This window comes from Pseudorasbora parva, chromosome 3, assembly GCF_024679245.1.
Source record: "Pseudorasbora parva isolate DD20220531a chromosome 3, ASM2467924v1, whole genome shotgun sequence".
Taxonomy (NCBI): domain Eukaryota; kingdom Metazoa; phylum Chordata; class Actinopteri; order Cypriniformes; family Gobionidae; genus Pseudorasbora; species Pseudorasbora parva.
Window position 1 is genome coordinate 30,348,780 of NC_090174.1, and position 19,643 is coordinate 30,368,422.

The 19,643-nt window shown below is 37.2% G+C and overlaps 1 protein-coding gene across 2 annotated transcripts in view; it reads left to right on the forward strand.

The window, feature by feature from the left end:
• Positions 1–19,643, forward strand: part of pdzd2 (PDZ domain containing 2) — a 92,703-nt gene that overhangs the window by 21,432 nt on the left and 51,628 nt on the right. The window contains exon 1 of one of the 2 annotated variants that reach the window (XM_067438404.1): positions 11,213–11,571. The exons of the other annotated variant lie outside the window; for it this stretch is intronic. The gene's annotated coding sequence lies outside the window, so the exon portion shown is untranslated. Of the gene's footprint in view, positions 1–11,212; positions 11,572–19,643 lie in introns of those variants that run through there. 2 annotated transcript variants of the gene reach the window in all.

Genomic DNA, 19,643 nt, shown 5'->3' on the forward strand with positions numbered 1-19,643 from the left:
AGATTTTTGTCATGCTAATATATCTATCTAGAGAGATTTGAAATGTCTTACCTTTTGCTTAATTCCTTTTTGCTTAAAAAAATTTGCTTAAAAAAACTGTTCTTGCAGACAGGGGCTTTAAATTTGAAATTCAAATTAGAGCGCAAGTCTGTCTCGGAGATTACTGTTATAAAAACAGGTATATGAGATTTGTGACAATATTGGATGGTAAGGTGACTTCCTCAAATGAATGAAATTTACAGATGTACTTTATTTAGAATAAGGATTTGTACGGAAGTGGATTCGGCAGGAAATTACAGATTTAAGACACTTTAGTTCTTGCATGTTTGTCATCTATGGTGATAGTTGCTCAGATTACATTTTTCAAATATTTGATCAAAAATACAGTAAAAAAGTAATATTGTTAAATGTTATTACAATTTAAATAGGATTTCTATTTTAATATATTTTGAAAATGTAATTTTTTAAACTTTAAACCTTTACAGATGACTGCCCCACATAAACGTAATAAAACACGCATAAAGTCCAGGGGTCTCATTTATAAAACTTTGCGTGGATTTCATCCTAAAAGTGTACGTATGTACAAAAGCTAGATTTTGCGTACGCACAAAAAAATTCAGATTTAACCATGGGTACGCCAGAAGCTGTGCAAAAACCCCTTTATAAATCAGAGCAGCAGCAGATTGTGCGTATGTGCATCTCCACCCTGTCTCTTCCCCGAAATCACCATATATGGAGCTTACAACGCCTAGTTTTACTATGCATGACCTCATCTGCATATCATTTGCATGCATATTCCCATCCACGTGACACCATGTTTAACACTGTCAAAGGTAAAAGACATTGAAAAATATTAGATACGGACTATAAAGGCCATTTGTGCCTTGCACATTACATTGCTGAATATCATTCAATATCCTTTTTATTTTTAAGAATAAATATATTAAAATATCCATAAAAACATAAATAAATGTTATTTTAGGCTAATTAAAAATATTTTGTTATTTTCGTTCATTTTAAACACTTCAAATCAAATAAAATGTATGCAGTTTTGCTGATACTCGTTCTCTCCTTATTCTGCCATTGGCGTAATCCTCCAACAGTGCCAGCAGTGCCATCATAAAACATTACATACCCGGGTCACCGGAGGATTTATGTTTTTAACAAATAGACTGATCGTTAACACCTCGACAAAATCAAAGAATTAATTTGTGGGGGGAAATTGAAGACGAAAATGTTATAGTGAAACACATGCTTCTGCACGACGGTTTTGTAATGAACTGATGATGAGTAGCAATTGTGCTTCATGATTGTATTTGCAGACTTTGCCATTTTATGATATATGTAGCCTACATTAAGGGAAATATATCATTTTTACACTGTGTTGTGCAGTTCTCTAATAAAAGGGTATTTCATGCTATTCTGTATCACATGTAGTCGAGCCATCTCCTCCTGCGCTCCCGTTGTAGACGATGTGACTGTAAGGCAGCGATATATTATTTTAAAGGTCCCATTCTTCGCATGTTTTCGAAGCTTTGATTATGTTTACAGTGTGCAATATAACATGAGTTCATGTTTCGCGTGTAAAAAAACAGTATTTTTCACACAATTGTCTTATCTGTACAGCGCTGTTTCCTCTGTCCTAAAAACGGCCGGATGATTTCCTTGTTCTATGAAGTCCCTCCTTCAGAAATACGTAACGAGTTCTGATTGGGCCAGCGCTTCCCGTGTTGTGATTGGACAGCAGCTTAGCGCACTTTGCGCGGAAAGGTCCCGGCTCTTACCATAACGGTGAGATGCAAGCGCTGAATGCGCGCTTGTTGCTGAATGCGCGCTCCACGTGGGAGAGCAACAAGACCACGCCCCCTTTTTTGCGTGTTCTTGTGGGCGGAGGGTTAGTCAACAAACGGTTCTAGTGACGTCATTACATCCCTGCACTTCCTGCTGTAGTCCAAACCGGCCGTTCGCTGTAGGCTTTGAAAGGGTACTTCTGTTAAATAAAATATCTCGCTTGGCATTGAACTTTGAGCTTTATAATTTTACAGGTATTATTTATGCTCTAACAGCAACATTTCACACTAACTAAAGTTTGAAAGATGGAATCGCGAAGAACGGAACCTTTAGTACATTTTTAATTACGTTTGGATTTTAATAGATGCATATAACCTAAAACAATCAGCACAAATAACACTGTTGGATTTAATCTTCATGACAATGTGGATATAACGTATGAAATGGAGTGAAAATTAAATGTCATTAATTAATTCTTATAATCGTTCTTCTCACATTTATTGTCTACAATCGAACTTCAGTTCATGATCTAACTTCAGTTCACGACCTCACCATCTGTGTCGCCAATTCCCTTTGTCTCCAGAATGTGCGTACGTACAGCTCGAAGTTTGCTTAAAGGTGCGCACATTCTCCCGTCAAGTTTTTTTTTATAGATCACAACCTTTGCGTGGGAACTGGCGTACGTACGCTTCCAGCCCTGTTTTGTGCACGCTTTATAAATGAGACCCCAGGTCTGGTTCTCTCTCGTCCTTCACTAGCTTCACTAGTTGTCACTCCTCATTTTATCCTTTTGGAGCTTTGCCATGGGACTCGAGACCAGTGCGGCAAGCAGGTGACCCTCATTAGCACTCGCGCTACTGGCCTCGTTCTGTTCCCGCGGCTCTCAGCCCCGCACTAATACACATACCGTAATAATTTTTTTTGGGTGTGGGGATTCTGTGATACTTTGAATATAAATCTTTTGTCACATTATAAATGTATTTGTCTCTTTTAATCAATTTAATACATCCTTGCTAAATAATAATAATAATAATAATTAAGTGTTGACTTTTAAACAGCTGGTGATTGTTGTTTTCATTGGCTGGTGTGCCTACTATAGGCTTCTAAACTAACTTGACCAGCACAAACTTGCATCAACCAATTTCGACATTCATGCTAGTCAAATCTTCCTCAGACTGCCACTGAAGACACCGCAGACTAATCTTCTAGAGGTCTAGCCGTCCATTAGCTGTTTCCTTCCTTTACTCACACAAACCTTTGGTTAAATTTGAGTTTAAGCGAGTTTTATGAGTCTGCCTCAGGGTTATGTTCGCTCATTACTGCATTACTGTTATTTCCTCTCTCAGGTAAGGCCTGACTCTGTAAGGATTCAAACACTGAGAACTGTTGCCATAGAAGGTCTAGTGTGAGTTGAGAGATGAGGGTTGGACACGGTTCAAAAAGCAATGGACCAAAGCTTTCAAACACAAAAAAAGAGACACATGATGGAAACTTTACTTTTCATCAAGTGCTTTTCATGTTAATGATTTCAATGCAAAATTTCTGGGCACGAATGTAGCTCACCACAAAAAGCCTTGTCGGTTTAATGTGTCTTCTTGTAATTTTGGTCCCGCTGTATTCTGTCCCGCTGTACCCCCCCAAACCCACCCCGCCCCCCAAACAGCCTGGACCAGCATCTGTCTGTGGGGAGCATGGAAAATAGATCAGTGGCGCTGATCCAACCGGCCCATGCAAAGTGTTCTCCACATGCTCAATGGGAGAATATTGGAGAAACAAGGTTAAGAATAATACACTTTACTTAGATTATGGTGACAAGGAAAATCGCTGTTTACCTTGAAAGTTAGAATCAGCTGATTGGCCCTTCCATTTTATACTTAAATTAATATAAAGGAATATAAGATCCACAAGTATTTGGAAGTCTTGAACAGGGGTGTGAAGAAATAAAGGACCGCACAGAGTGAATTATGAACCATACGTTTTCCCTGCACAACTGTTTTTACAGACATATACTGTGTCAAAGTGATTAACTGTATTAGACTCTCCATCTGTCCTATCAAAACCACGATGAAACTACACATTTTAGCTTGTAGACTGCCTAGTTCCTGTCAGTATAAAGATCAAAGCATTTTAGTCTGTTTGCTTTGAATTGATTCTCAGAGTCCTGAATTGGCTAGGCAGCTCTTTGTGGTTGTTAACTTGCCGCTTGGATGAATGAGAGAAAGACTGCCATCTTTCCCTGGCATTAACTATGTCTGAGTTTGCACTTTTCTCTTAAGCAAAAGAAAGCTTTGGCTTTTTCATCTTTTGTGAAGAGATTGGTGCCATTTTCCCACAGTAATGGATATGAGAACCTCAAATCAGGCACTGCGACCTAGTTAAAACAATACAAGAATGTTCCTTGATTGAAAATAGCTTGTAATCATCAGATCAAATGTTTTGTTCTCATTCATTCCCTTAATTATAACTGGAGGAGGGTGTGAATGTAATATGCATTGAAAAATGGCAAGGACAAGAATTTAGTCAGGCATTTGAAAAAATTAAATGCCCATTTCTTATTTTAAAATGTACAATATAATTTTTTTTTTTTAATTACACTGTAAATAATATCCAGTCAAATTTACACAGCTTTGGTTGCCGAACAAAAAAATCTGTAACAATATTTGATGTATTACAGAATCCCTCAACTGTATATTTACTTATTATATAATGTTAATAACCACCATATTAATACTGTGGCCGGTTGCCAAAAATGTCCAATAGTTGTATATTAACTTAAACAGGGTCATACGAAGACAAAACACCATCAGAGTAACATACACTGCTAAAAAAAATGCAGTAAACATCAAATACATATACATTATAACACAATAACCACTGATAACAAAAATAAGAAGAATGTATCATGCAAGGTTTCTGGAAATGTAGCTTTCACCCTGTAATGTACATGGTAATTCATAGTTTTACTTCCAAAAACCATACATATATGATAACCATAACCTAAAAATACCACATAATGTGACGTTAATCCATTTACAATTCCCTCTGTATATTGTAAGGTAACCTACCAGTTATCAGGTTTTAACTGTTGTCTTTTTACAGTGTGGAATTGTTAGTCTTGAGATATTGAAAGATATTGCTCAGAAATCATTTTTCAGCAAAGTCATCCTAATGGTATGGACAGAATATAGTCATCATGACTATTATGGTATCAGTCTCAAATTCCCAATTACAGTTGCTTCATTGGAAAAATGTTTTAATGTTCAAAATAAAATCATTCATGTACTGTGTGCATAAACCCTGCCATGAGAATAACACAGACCCTCGCGAAACCCCCAGATTTCTCTGGTCACAGATGGGATTGAGGATTAGCTCTGTTCAATCCGGATATTCAGGTAATACCGTCTGGTTTGTGGGGCTAACCATTTTGAAGCCCCACAAATTACATTCCACCATGTCTGGCTCTGTAATGTTCAACCATGCACATTGTGGCTATTTTGTGGAAAGTGGTGGTTTCTTGAGTAAGGTTGATCTGCGAACATACAAGGCCATGTGCATGCACATGACTGCCTATTTACAATTTTAAGATCCAAGCTCATTCTGTGGAATTACAAAATTGAATTGTAAGTAAGTGAATATATTAGAAAGTCACACATGTCCAATTTAAGGTAAAACACAGGGTTTCTGTTCTTCAAACTCTTTCATTTTTAGAAATTTGATATGAAACCCTTTTTGGAGCGTTTAAAAAAAAATGTATTGGCTTATTAGGATAGACTTCTCCAATGACTCTTTTATTGCTGTTTGCTGAGTCTAGGTATGATTTATCAGGATGCATGCAGTGTGCGGTGAAAATAAAGGCTGAGCTGTGGCTTTGTCCACTAGAGGGCAGTAGTACAAAACTTTCTAGTTATTCCATACACAAAATCTTTTTACTTGCATTATTGAAATACACATAAAATGTGATCATTGTTAAATTTCATAAAATAAATTGAGCACTAGGCAGCAACCAGATATTTGACATTTGTATGAATATGATTTAGACTGGGTAAACCAAGCCTGATCTGTTGGCAATTTGAGAGATGGTCACTTTTATTTTGTGTATCAGTGTATCTTGGTAAGAATAGAAGAAGATATGACGTGTCCATTTCAAGTCTGTGAATATTGTGAAGGCTAGGGTGCTGTGAATGATGCTACTGTCTTTGGGACATTTCCCCACAAACCCCTGAGTTATGTAAAGAATGTGTGCCAGACAGCTGCCCGTCGCCGGATGTCTTTCATAATGAAAACAGGCTTTAGAAGCCAGTGCAGACTCAGGTGCAGTCTGTTACGAGTTTTAAATTTATTTATTTGTATGTTTTATTTGTTAATAACCTATCTAAGACACACTTTCCCTTCAGCAGTAAATGATGCAGTGATTAAGCGTATTTTCCATCTGTTTTGTTGGAATATTATGATCCTGCCAGGAGGGAGGACAGCACAATGAGGCTGCTTTTCTGTATGAAATCTGTCTGAATGGAGGATTAAAACATACTACTAGTGACTTAAACATTAAATACTTTCAAACTAAATGCTCACCTCCTTCAGAATGACTGACACTGCTCAAGGTCGCATCAGTCACCAAGAAAAGGTTTTTTCCTTATGAGCTATGAGATGACACTGCACAAGACTCAAATCCTTTTTGTTTAACAGCCTACTTTCCGCATCAGTAAAGTATGCAGCATTGCACAGGCCAAGAGAAATGAACTGTCTACTGCAATACAATATTTCCAAACAACACTTCAAAATAAAAGTAAAATAAAAGGCAACTGTAAATCTTAAAAAGATTTATTTAACATTTACAATATACACCAGTGACCAGCAAATAAAGAAAACATCCTCACTTTGACAACACATGCTGTAAAAGCTCAGAGAAAAAGCTTTTGAGAAGGGGAATAAGCAGGAGATATAGGCCTACACTACCGGTCAAAAGTTTGAGAACGGTAAGATTTTTTAAATGTTTTTGTAAGAAGTAACTTCTGCTCACCAAGGCTACATTTATTTGATCCCAAATACAGCAAAAACAGTATTACTGTGTGATATTTTTACAATGTAATTTCCCCCCCCTATTTGAATACATTTAAAAATATATTTTAGTTCCTCATTGCTCCCGTCTCAAGTCGCATAATCCTTCAGAAATCATTCTCATATGAGGATTTGATGATCAACAAACATTTATGATTATTATCAGTGTTGAAAACAGGAAATCAGGATAATGTAATGAATAGAAAGTTCAAAAGAACAGCATATATCTGAAATATAAAGCTTTTGCAACATTATAAATGTCTATACTGTCACTTGAACAATTGAATGCATCCTTGCTGAATAAATGATGTATTACTTTAAGTTCTTTCTCATATTTATAAAAAAACCCGTTCTATTTATCAAATAATCCTAAAAAAATCATAAATACTTCTTGAGCAGTGAATCCTCATATGAGAGTGAAGGAGCATGTGACACTGAAAACTGGAGTAATGATGATAAATTCAGCTTCGATTATATTCACATAGAGAAGTTATTTTATATTTGAAAAATATTTCACAGTATTACAGTTTTGTTTGTATTTTAATGAGTGAGCAGAAGATACTTATTTAAAAACATTTTTAAATATCATGCCATTCTCAAACTTTTGTTTGAGTAGTGTAATTAAATGGCTGACAAAGATATCGCTATAGGTTGGCCTGTATGTTTGGTACGATAGGGGACCCAAGCTCATATTCTTTCATAGGGCCCAAAATTGCTAGCTATGCCCCTGGTATTTGCCACATGTGCTGTCAAACTGATGAAGACGTTTTCTTAATTTGCTGGTGTTTTTTTTCTATTTGTATATATATATATATATATATATATATATATATATATATATATATATATATATATATATATATATATATATATATATAAAATCATAATCGTGTGAAGCATTTTGGGTAATTATTTAAGAAGCATAAAGTTCTCATTTAGATATTTTTTTCAGACCCACATTATTTTTACTATATTAGTTTTCTTTTAAAGGGGGGCTATTTCATGCATTCTGACTTATTTACACTTATAGATTTACACTTGGGTTATATTTCTGAGAGTATTTCTGTGCCATGCCTACACTCCTTCAGGATTCAAATAGGTTTCAGACAGTTTTTTTCGAGTATGACTCTGTATGACATCATAAAGGGCGGGATTGTTTGTATGGGGACTTCTCCCGGATAAGCGTGTGCCCACATCAACCAAAGCCGAGAGCAAGAGCCCATTCAGGTTACAGAAGCCGTTGACAGTGCTGTCATTTTGTTTTTAGACCACAAAATCAACAATGTCACTAAATAAATGTGTTTTTGGTTGTGAGAGCAAGATAACATTGTTTAGCTTCACAAATAACCAAGGGTCAAGGGAACCGTGGATGCAGTTTGTTTTTCGAAAGCAGCAACAAAGTTCTGCAAGTGTGTTTGTTTGTTCCTGGTCAGTCATGAGTCGAAACTCTATACAGTGAGTGAAATTGCATCAAATGTCTGTGTTTTGTTGGCAATCGGGGCATAATATAATGTTGTGGCAAGCAGTGAGTCAGAGGGGCCGGCTGATAGCATGATGATAATGCGCGCCAGCTGTGCACCGCACGGGTCTCATGTCTCACGGAGGAGCTCGGACGCATAAAAGGAGGAGCGACGACAGTGAAGGACGAGAGAGTTTTATTATGTGTGTGCGGCAGGTCCGTGAGGAGGTCAAATGTCAATAAGAATCGAAGAAATGCTGTTGCAAGAGGGAGGGCTGCCCTAAGAGGGAATATTCATTTTCAAAAACATAATAGTGTGCATGGATAAATCATGTAGAATAAATAGTTACTGCAATATCCCACAAAACAAGTGGTCACTTTTGATTCCATGCTGACTTTACTGGTTCTTGCATACACTCACTAAAGGATTATTAGGAACACCATACTAATACTGTGTTTGACCCCCTTTCTCCTTCAGAACTGCCTTAATTCTACATGGCATTGATTCAACAAGGTGCTGAAAGCATTCTTTAGAAATGTTAGCCCATATTGATAGGATATAGGCCTATTAGGTCTAATAAACCTGTTCGTTTTGTGAATAACACTTTATGAATCATTCGAAGCGTATACGAACCACTGAACTGAAGGTTAATATTTACTATTAGGCCTATATAGACAGGGACGTGCACAGGGGGGTTGCTCAGGTTGCCCGGGCAACTGCCCATATGCCCTTCTCGACTCACGTTGCCCTTCCGAGGTGGAAAAAAATAAATAAAAAAAATCGTACAATGGATGCAGAATTTCACGTAGGCCAAGATACAAAAAAAAAAAATCGCAAAGCCTCGTTCACTTCCATATTCGGGTACCCGTCCGAAAGTGAAAGTAAAGCAATTGCTTGGGGCACCGAGCTGGCCTGGGGCCTCAAGACAGCGACAGGTTAAGAATAAAATGCAACGACAAACTGCTTGAGCGCCCCTTTGATAGTCAATGCAGTAAAGTGCAATGACACTGTTATCGGAATCCCCCTCAAGGGGGCCCTCTCAGTCGTCGCTGACAACAGCCACCCAACCACGCAATCTCTGCCGGCAAAATACAAAACCTCCTCGGCGATCATGAAGCGGAATTATGCTTTAGGAAGCCAGAAAAGAAAAAAGAGAAAAAACAAGATAGTGGTAAGTGATAAATTACACTGTATAAAATAGCTTTATTTGTACAAAAATTGTGTAATTTTGCAGCAGGTAGGCTAGCAAAAATATGTTTATATTAGCTAACGTTACCTGACTGACGGCAAATGCTGCTTGTAACGAACAGTTAGTGCAACTTTGTTTTCGAACGGATGGAATACGGATGGATAAAGAAGACGCACATCTGTTCTAGAATAACTGTTTATCGTATTTAATGACATAAAATTGCTATAGCTTTGTAATAGGTTTTGATGAAAGTGGCATAGCATGCTATACTAACTATTTTTATGCTATGCATAAATAACCTGGAATAGTTAATATAGCATTAACTATTATTATAAACATTATTTAACCAGAAAGAGGCAGAGGAACATGATTTTTTTCATAGCTTATCTTAATGTGCTAGAGTCGGGATATATGGTAGTAACAGTTTATGCAAATATGATATTATTTTTATAAGTTACCAATGGATCTTGAACAGTTACTTTATTCGGTGTGGCAATTTTTACACTGTTGCATTTTGAAGTACAGTATCAGGACAACCCACATGTTTTACTGTTACTGTTTATTAACTATTTAACAGGTATTATAGTCATCTGTTGCAACTTCATAATAACCATACAGATGATGTTTATAGACAGTTTACAAACCAACTAGTAACCCTTAACAAAGTGTTAGGAATATTTGGTCTGTCTATCTATGCAATGTTTATAGATGTTTAAAAAATGGTTTCTTAAAGTTTTACAAACATTTTTTAATCATTACCCGTTTATCTGTAGAAAGTTAGCCATGTCCATTTTGCTTGGGACCCCCAAATTCCTTCTAACCGCCCTGGCTGAGCCTGCATGAGCGGCACTAGAAGGAGATTGTCGCGGTTGTCGGGTGAGACTTAAAGTTGTCGGAAAGGTATAACAAACGGACGATCATAAACTGTTGATGGCAGTTAAATTAATATTGTCTTTTTTTATTAGACTATTGATATTGACTGGTTTGAGTTCTTTATTGGTATAGGCAAGGGAAATGGCCTCAAACGCACCAAAATGCAGGAAATCACATCTACGAAATAAAAAAAATTCTTGGGGGAGAAACCCCCAGACCCCCCTGCAAAAAAATAGCCCCACCTATAATATTTTTCCTGACCAGAACATAAATACCACTAGGGGGCATTGAAATAATAATGATAATGGCAATAACAATAATATGTAATTGGACAGATCATGGGGGGTGGTTTCGGTTGGGGGTGGGGGTGGGGAGGGGTGTTCCCTTTTTTAGGTCAGAGCAACTGCCCCTCAAAAATCCTGTGCACGTCCCTGTATATAGATATATCCGTGTTATGTTGAACTTTATGCTCGTAAAAAAAAACACAATCGGCTTTAAATCTTACCTACGTTTGTATAACGCAATTATGGTTACACATAATTGAGCTTTGTTTTAGTCAGTGATCATTTATATAAATGAATGAATGAGTAGCCTAATAAATTCATAGACTAAATTAGCCTAGCGAAATGATTATTCAAATAATAGTTTTTTTTTTTTTTGGAATGGAATCGGAATAATTAAGCGGAACTATGGGTTCATCCAAATGATGTTTAAGTAGGGAGTTGACTAGGAGTGTAGTATTCCTTCATGTGTCAGTATCTGAGGTTCCCCGTTGAGCGTCTTCTGATGGGAGTTTGAAGAAGGGGCGGGACGATCCAAAACAAGGTCTCACAACCGCTGAGATGCGACGCGTTGGATAATGGATCCCAGACGCGCATGCAAAGTTTGCGAGCGCCGAACCGAGCTGTATTTTCATTTGACACTCTCAGAGGCACGGACACTGTCCGTATCGACAGGCTGTCCTGTGGGGAAAAAGCAGTCATGGACTTTAATCAAGCTCTGAGTAGATCACATGAAAGGGGCGAGTCGCTGGAGCTGTTAGAAACATTTTCATGAACATACAGCGAAGTCGCTCAGGGATTTTATACGGATGATTGCTATGATTATTGAACTCACAGGAGCCCAAACAGCGCGTGCCAGCTGTCGGGAACTGACCTCACCGTGAGAATGATGATGAAGGGGTAGAAGTGAACGTTTCAGGTAGGCTACAGAATGAGCTGCGCATTATCATAGGCATATGGCTGTGTGCTTGTAAATCTTACAGATGATCTTGCTATAGCAAGTTTCGGTAACGTCTTGTTGCATAGGCTGACAGCTAGATATCATATTAGGTTATATTTAATGATTTTTAAGTGGTGAAAATCAGTTTTCAACAACATTCAGTAGCTGTTCATGCTTTTATATTGTTGGAAAAAATGCAGGTTAAATATAACCTAGGTATAGCATACCTTTACCCATTATATCTGGTTTAATCTCAGCCAGTAGCTTAAGCATTCTTTCAGATCCTATACAGTTAGGCTATAGCAGGAAGTAATTAAAATGAGCTGTTTATGTTTCCTAATCCCATTTGTTATTTGTTCAGTTATATTTGTTTTACTGTTATTATCTTCATGTAGCCTGTTGGTCTATCTGAACTCGTAGTGGATGAAACTGCTCTTTGAATGGAAGAGTTCTATTTCTGAGGAAGCGCTGAGTAAATAGAGACTATAAATCTACTTATCTCTGAGTCACATAAGCTTCCCTGCAGCACTGCATAAAGAGGGATACTCTACTGTATGTCCTCACATGTCTTAAATTGCTTTCTGAAACTGGCTTGACACAAGCTCGAATTTATGAATGAACAAAAAGCGCTTTGGTCAACTTTTTTTCACTGAATATTCCCTCTATAGAACGTGTTACTGCAATTCTGCATTCTGAGACTTCAGTGGTATTTACAGAATGGAATGGAGACGATGTAAATGCCATATTCTTTGAAATATAATGCTCTTTTGACATTCATTATGAATTATGTTTTCACTGCATTGAAAGGCAGAATCCCAATGCTTTCAGAGAACACTGTCAGGATTTGGAGATGAGTGTATCCCCAAATTCCTTTAAGCCCCCAAAGGGAGTAACAGATTTGAGCAGCCAATTGGAAAAGGTTTTGTGGTAACTAAGCTCTATTTAAAGCAATGGGTCATGTTTGGGTTGTTTGACTGCTGTCTCTGTCCCAAACAAACAATTTTGCTGTGGCTTCCGTAATGCTAACTGGTTTATAAGTGGACGACCATCTGTTTCTGTGATAATGTTAGTGAGGGGATATTTTTCCCTGTTTCTGTATTTTTAAAACTACCGTTCAAAAGTTTGGGGTCAATACAATTTATAAAAGAAGAAATGAATACACCATTGATGCATTAAATAGTCAATCAAAAGTGACATTAAATATATTTAAAATGTTAAAAAAAAAATTATAATATAAATGGTTTAACTTTCTATTCATTTAAAATTACTGAACAAAATTAGGGATGTACCAAAATTAAAATTCTGGACCGAAACCAAAAATTTAGGATGCACTTGGCTAAAAATCGATAATAGATTAATAATCAATTAATTAATCAAACATAATCAACACTTAAGTAGTACAATAGTTATACAAAAATGTAACTGCATATATAAGTTTAATAAAATATAACGTTAAGTGACATTTTATAGACTACAAGCTGTTTCATTGAAGCCTTTCACAATTAGATGATTCATTTTGCTAAGTTGTAATATATATTTCAGCATACCTTCTGATGTTCACCCATTTTTATTTCATGCTATAACTAGTAAAGAGAGGTGATCAGTTAACGTGCTCATGATCCGTGCTGCAGCTTGAACTGAGGCGGGTACAGTAATGCCGTTATTAAAGTGATGCCATTATTACGATTAGTGTTGTCAAAAGTACCAACCGCGATACCAAATCTTTACTGAAATGTTAAAAATGTGACGCTTCGAGCGAGCGCTGTTGAGCTTTAATCGTAAACACCTTTGACTGGCCGTTGTGCTCACGTGCTCAATGGATGTGCCTGTAATTGGCTACAATGATCAACACACGTCAGCGGAAGTATTTGAAAGTGTTTTGAAAGCACAAGCAGGTGTCAACCAGCGGTTCGGTAGGTTGATAGACACCTGCATTCAAACGCTCTTGTTTGTATCTGTGCATGCGCTCTGTGAAAAGTGTCATTGATGTATTTTTACAACATGGTTGTGAAGCGCTGATCGTAGTAGCCAATCACAGACATATTTGATGAGCACGTGAGCACAATGGTCAGTCAGAGGTGTTTACGATTCCGCTCAACAGCACTCAAAGCGTCACATTTTTAAAATTTCAGTACCGATTTGGTAACGCGGTCGGTACTTTTGACAACACTAATTACGGTTATGCTGTATTAAAGAGTACCAAAACTACATTTATAGTTTGTTTGTATTTTTGTAAAAAAATCATCAGAATTTGAAAGTTCAGTCCTTGCTTCATATTAAAAGTAAGGAAGTACAAAGCTTTTTTTATGACTATTCAACACGATCGATCACATGAGAATGCATATCATTAGTACAAGTGTTCAGTATCATGAAAACTCATTTTGGCGTGTGTATGCTACGCAGTTTTTCGCGTGCATATGGTACGCACTTAATGGTGTTTAAATGACACGCTTTTGGGGAGAATGGGTGTAGGGGGATAGAATATGCCATAAGGTACATGTCATATGCACACGAAAAACTAATTTTATACATTCCATAACATTGCACACTCGTATTTTGTGTACTTGTGTAAACGGGATCGACTATTCGATGGCAAACCTCCTACAAATGTTAAAGGGGTACTTCAGCACTATGTTGTTTTCTAGACTGAGATAAGTACTGAAAATGTATTTTTGTATCATGGGGATGAAATGCGACAATTCCCAGAATGCTCCGCTGCCCTATGAGGCCACTCCCAAAGCCTCCGCTATTGGTTTACTGGGACTGGATCACTTTCCCACCGTGTTCTTTTTCACAAAGTCAGTTCAGTTAGAGAACAGACACTACAATTAAAAACTGAACGTGTCTGTTCAATATAATGCGATTTAGCCGCTGAGGGAGTATCAGAGCACAAACGCTGCAGGAGTCAGATTACATTTATCGTGACGAATGAGCTGAATGAGCTCTCGTGATGAGAACTGAGGTAAACGCGTCCACGCTCGCGGCATACATTCACAGTGCATGTTCAGTCTGGCGGGGGGGGGGGGGGGGGATCATTCAGTCTGGCGGGGGGGCACAATCATTCGAATATACTCCAGGGTTTCTACTGATAGAAAGCCATATATGCTAATCGCTGAAGTAACCCTTTAAGTCAAGTTTTGTTCACGCAATATCTTTTAGGTTATCCACAATGTGTGTGTGAAATAGATGCTGATATATAATAGCCCTCCAAAACCATTTTGGCCCAAAAATAGCTGTTGCGGCCCAAAATTTTGGTGCTTCCCCAAAAGAAACGCTTCCATGATAATAATAATAAATGTTTTTCATGAAAAATCATGGGACACTTAGGATTGGAGTATGACTGTAATTATATTTTACAATTTTATTGTTTTTACAGTATTTTAAATTAAATAAATGAAGCTTTGGTGAGCATAACGTATTTAAACAATTTTAAAGCTTCAATGAGTGTGTACATTTCTGGGCTTTTGCAGACAAAAGACTGAGCCTTTATAATTGTAGATTGAGAGTTATCTATAACGGATTGAAATGTTGAGTTTAATTTAAATCAAGGTAACAGAAACTGTATATTTCAGAGCTACCAACATTTTGTAAACCATTCTACCCACAAACTAAAACACACACTCACAAAAATACAACACTGCACACAGAAGAAATGAGAAGCTCTGTGTTGTCCTGACATCTGTCTCTCCATCTGAGAGTGTTCAAATGCAGAGCCGCTTGTGGTGGGCTCTATTTCCCCTCTGTAGGCTTGTTCATGTGGAGATTGCTGACTGAGGTTATTACTTCAGCTTTCGACCACATTGTGGAATGTCTTTACTACAGTATCTGCGAATAGCTGCCGTATTGCCTCCAGTTGTAACCTGGGAAGTGAGTTAGTACCCTTGTTTAAATTGAATTAGGAATTGTATTTCTTTTAAATCAGGAAACATGAAATATGACATCAACAGGTGTATGCTCAAATCAGGATTGTTTCTAAAAGTTTCCGAAATGTTTTGGTTTCCTTGGTTTTTCCTGTTGGATTAATTTTTTTGGATTAAAGTTGGATTAATTTTGAGCTCTTTTTGTAATCCAAATCATTAGTTAATTAGTCCAGCGAGAGCATGGGTTTCTTCGTTTTTCTGGCCAGCATTGGCTTTTGGATTCTTAGTAAAGATCTTTTTTTCTGTAACATGAATGAGGCAAGAGGTAAGAAATTTCACAAAGTATTTAAAAGATTATTGTGAATGCAGCAAACTTCTGGGTCATGCTTAATGAGAGAAGTTTACAATGTTCATGAATGACATGAATAAAAGTTTATTATTTGCGGCATATTTTATGACTACAGTTTTCTATAGCGAAATTCAGATTATACAGACTAGAACTTGAAATCATGCTTTACTGTGGTCCTTCAAGCAAATAATTTAAAGTTGCATTTAGGCTTTTTTTTTTACTTTTTCACAATAACCATTAAGTATTTGGACACTTAAACCACCTTTCTGTGCAGGTTTTCGATTTAAAACTATGTATTTAGGAGACCTGTGAAGTTTTTTTTATATAATGCATTCAGACATTTTTATGACTGATTTGAGAGTCCAAATAATTTTCGGGCCACTATATGACTTAATGTGATTTATTACATGAATCAAATGATACTGCATGAATGTCTTCCTGGTGTCTTTCTTCACACACATCTAAGCTTGTAGAATAAGATTTGTTGTTTGTTAATCATACATATTTTTAAAGGGGTGATGAATTGAGAAATCAACTTTCCCTTGAGCTTTTGATATATAAAAGGTCATGGTAATATAAGAATATCCTGTAAGTTTCAGAGCTGAAAACGTCCTTGTTAGTCAAAGAAAAATCTGTAAGTCATTGCGCAATGAAACGCACCTCTACAGCACGTCTAATTCAGTAGCCCTGCCCACCGACTCATGGAGGTGATCGGTTCGCACTATAGCCAACAACAATAAACATGTCAAAGAATATAGCAAGATATTGCGCTATTCCTGGTTGTGGAAGAACACAGTCACTGCATAAGCTTCCTTTGGATCCTAATATTAGGAATGTGTGTTTGAACTTTATTTTTAATGACATTCCAGCTCACATGGGGAAGACATGTTCACTTCATTTCACTGCGGGATCGTTTGTAAACAAATCTCAGGTCGATGATGGATTTTTAGACATTTGAGATTAAACCACAATGCTGTTTCTCGGATACGACAGGAATGATGCAACACACTTTTGTGAGTAAAACGTTTTTTTTTTTTTTATGTGATAGTATTGCATTGTTATAGATTGTTTTGATTATGTGTGTGTGTCTAACAGAACATACATTTAGCATGCTGGACTCATAGGCCAGGCCTTACAAAGCCCAACATCCCGGGGCTATGGGTTTTGCAGATGGGGTACCAAAACATAATCCAGCCAGCAGGCCGAATAATCTCAAATAGTGAAATAATATTTCTTTCTTGATCTGCACTGTTCACTTAGCCTGACAAGCCAGACCCACATCAAGATGTTTGGTCTGGAAACTCACCATAGACAGGGCTCAATCCGAGGGGCAGGATAAACGGTTGTCTTTCAAACTCCCTCTGCACGCGATAGGATAGCGGTACACCAACCGGAGCAACGACGGTGAAGGGGAGCTCGCTGACTGATTAAACATTCGCCGTATCCGGTCGGCTAAACTCCGAACACATCTTCCCTTTTTAATAATGACTTCAGTGCCGCTCTTTGTTCTTTTCTCAGAGGAAAGCTTAACTCCAAGTCTTCTGGAGGCGCGGGCAGAGCTGATTCGAAAGACCGCCGCAGTTCGCCAGTTTCTGTGTTTACTAGAAGACTGTGTTACTGTGTTGCACGCAAACGCAACTTGGCCGTCGTCATTATGGCCCCGCCCGCCGACTCTATAGCCTACCTACACGATGTGATTGGGCCGTCCAGATTCTGAGGAATACAGCTCAGATAGGAATTGAGAGTTGCTAGACCACACTTGCGGGCAAATTAAATTTGCTGCCGCTAGGGTGCGTCTAGATTTCTAGGCTACTGTTCACTCTCTCTTGACTTGACATTTGAAGGGCGTGTGTGTGTGTGTGTGTGTGTGTGTGTGTGTGTGTGTGTGTGTGTGTGTGTGTGTGTGTGTGTGTGTGTGTGTGTGTGTGTGTGTGTGTGTGTATTTCGCGCTTATATCGACCGATCGGGCAGGCCATGTAATACAAAAATAAAAGTCCAATCAATCGGGGTTGGATAAGAAATAAATCACTGTGTTTCTTTAAGGGATGCTCATATTGACCGTTTAACTGATAGTAAGAATTTGAACCGATTAACAGTATCAGTGTTAATTTTGTCACCTATTTTTAATTTAGTCTTAAATTAGACTAAATTAAAGTTTAGTCTTGAGCTAAATATCCTTGTTAGCTTTAGTCATATTTAGTCATTCACATATCTTATTTAGTTAGTCAAGTTTTAGTCGACTAAATGTCTTTTCATTTTGTCTAGTTTTAGTCAAAAGAAAACTCAAGGTATCTTAGTCAAGTTTTAGTTAAAACATTTTAGTCTTTTTTTACCTAAATTATTTATGAGATTATTTCTAATACCATTTCAGTCAAATAGTGATTCACACATCTCAAATATTGGTTAAATGTAATAATTATCAGACAAAATACACTTGATGAATGATTTTTGTTGAATGCAAAATGTAACTTTGTTAAATTTATTGATTTCGATCAGTATCAGTTCATAAATATATAGCCTACTATACATTATAGTATATATATATATATATATATATATATATATATATATATATATAGAGAGAGAGAGAGAGAGAGAGAGAGAGAGAGAGAGAGAGAAAGAGAGAGATTGACCGATATTGATTTTTTTTATAACCGATACCGATTAGTTGCATGTTTATATAATCGATAACCGATATATAGAACCAATGTTTACTTATTTTGTTATTTCTGTTTTTTTACAATTACAGCAACAGCACTGAACAGAGCTTTTTAAACACTGTAATTTTGGCAGTTTCACTCCCTTACATACAGAACAAAAGACATTTAGAAACAGACGTCCCAGCTCTTTTCAGGTCATTGACCAGCTCCTCTTGTGTAGTTCTGGACCTGTAGTTCATTGAGACCCCAATAGGTGAGATCTTGCATGGAGCCCCAGTCCGAGGGAGATTGACAGTCATGTTTAGCTTCTTCCATTTTCTAATGATTGCTCCAACAGTGGACCTTTTTTCACCAAGCCGCTTGGCAATTTCCTCATAGCACTTTCCAGTCTTGTGCAGGTGTACAATTTTGTCTGTAGTGTCTTTAGACAGCTCTTTGGTCTTGGCCGTATTAGTAGTTGGATTCTTATTGATTGTAAGGGGTGGACAGGTGCCTTTATGCAGCTAATGACCTCAAACAGGTGCATCTAATTTAGGATAATAAATGGAATGGAGGTGGACATTTTAAAAGCAGACTAACAGGTCTTTGAGGGTCAGAATTCTAGCTGATAGACAGGTGTTCAAATACTTATTTGCAGCTGCATCATACAAATAAATAGTTAAAAAAAGCATATATTGTGATTTCTGGATTTTTTTTTAGATGATGTCTCTTACAGTGGACATGCACCTACGATGACAATTTCAAACCCCTCCATGATTTCCAAGTGGGAGAATTTGCAAAATAGCAGGGTGTTCAAATACTTATTTTCCTCACTGTATATATCTATGTGTGTGTTTTTGTATATATATATATTTTATATGTGCGTGTGTGTGTGTGTATTTTTTTTTTTGTATTACATATGATTTTCTTTTCATTACACATATTATGACAAACACAAAACTGTGGGTGTGAGTGGTAGAAGTGGATTTTCTCCCTTCTCTCCAGCAGACTGATGGAATTCATTCCACTTGGCAGGAACTCTAAGTGCATCTGCTTTAAGACCAAAAACATCACCCTGTCATGGAGCCATAGTGCTTCTACTCTGTGCTGTCCTGATGCTGTCAATGGTCTATTCTGACTTCTCATTATACTTTTTCATTTTAGGGCCCAAGCCTTAAGGGGCGTAGGGCCTTATTGTTTTCC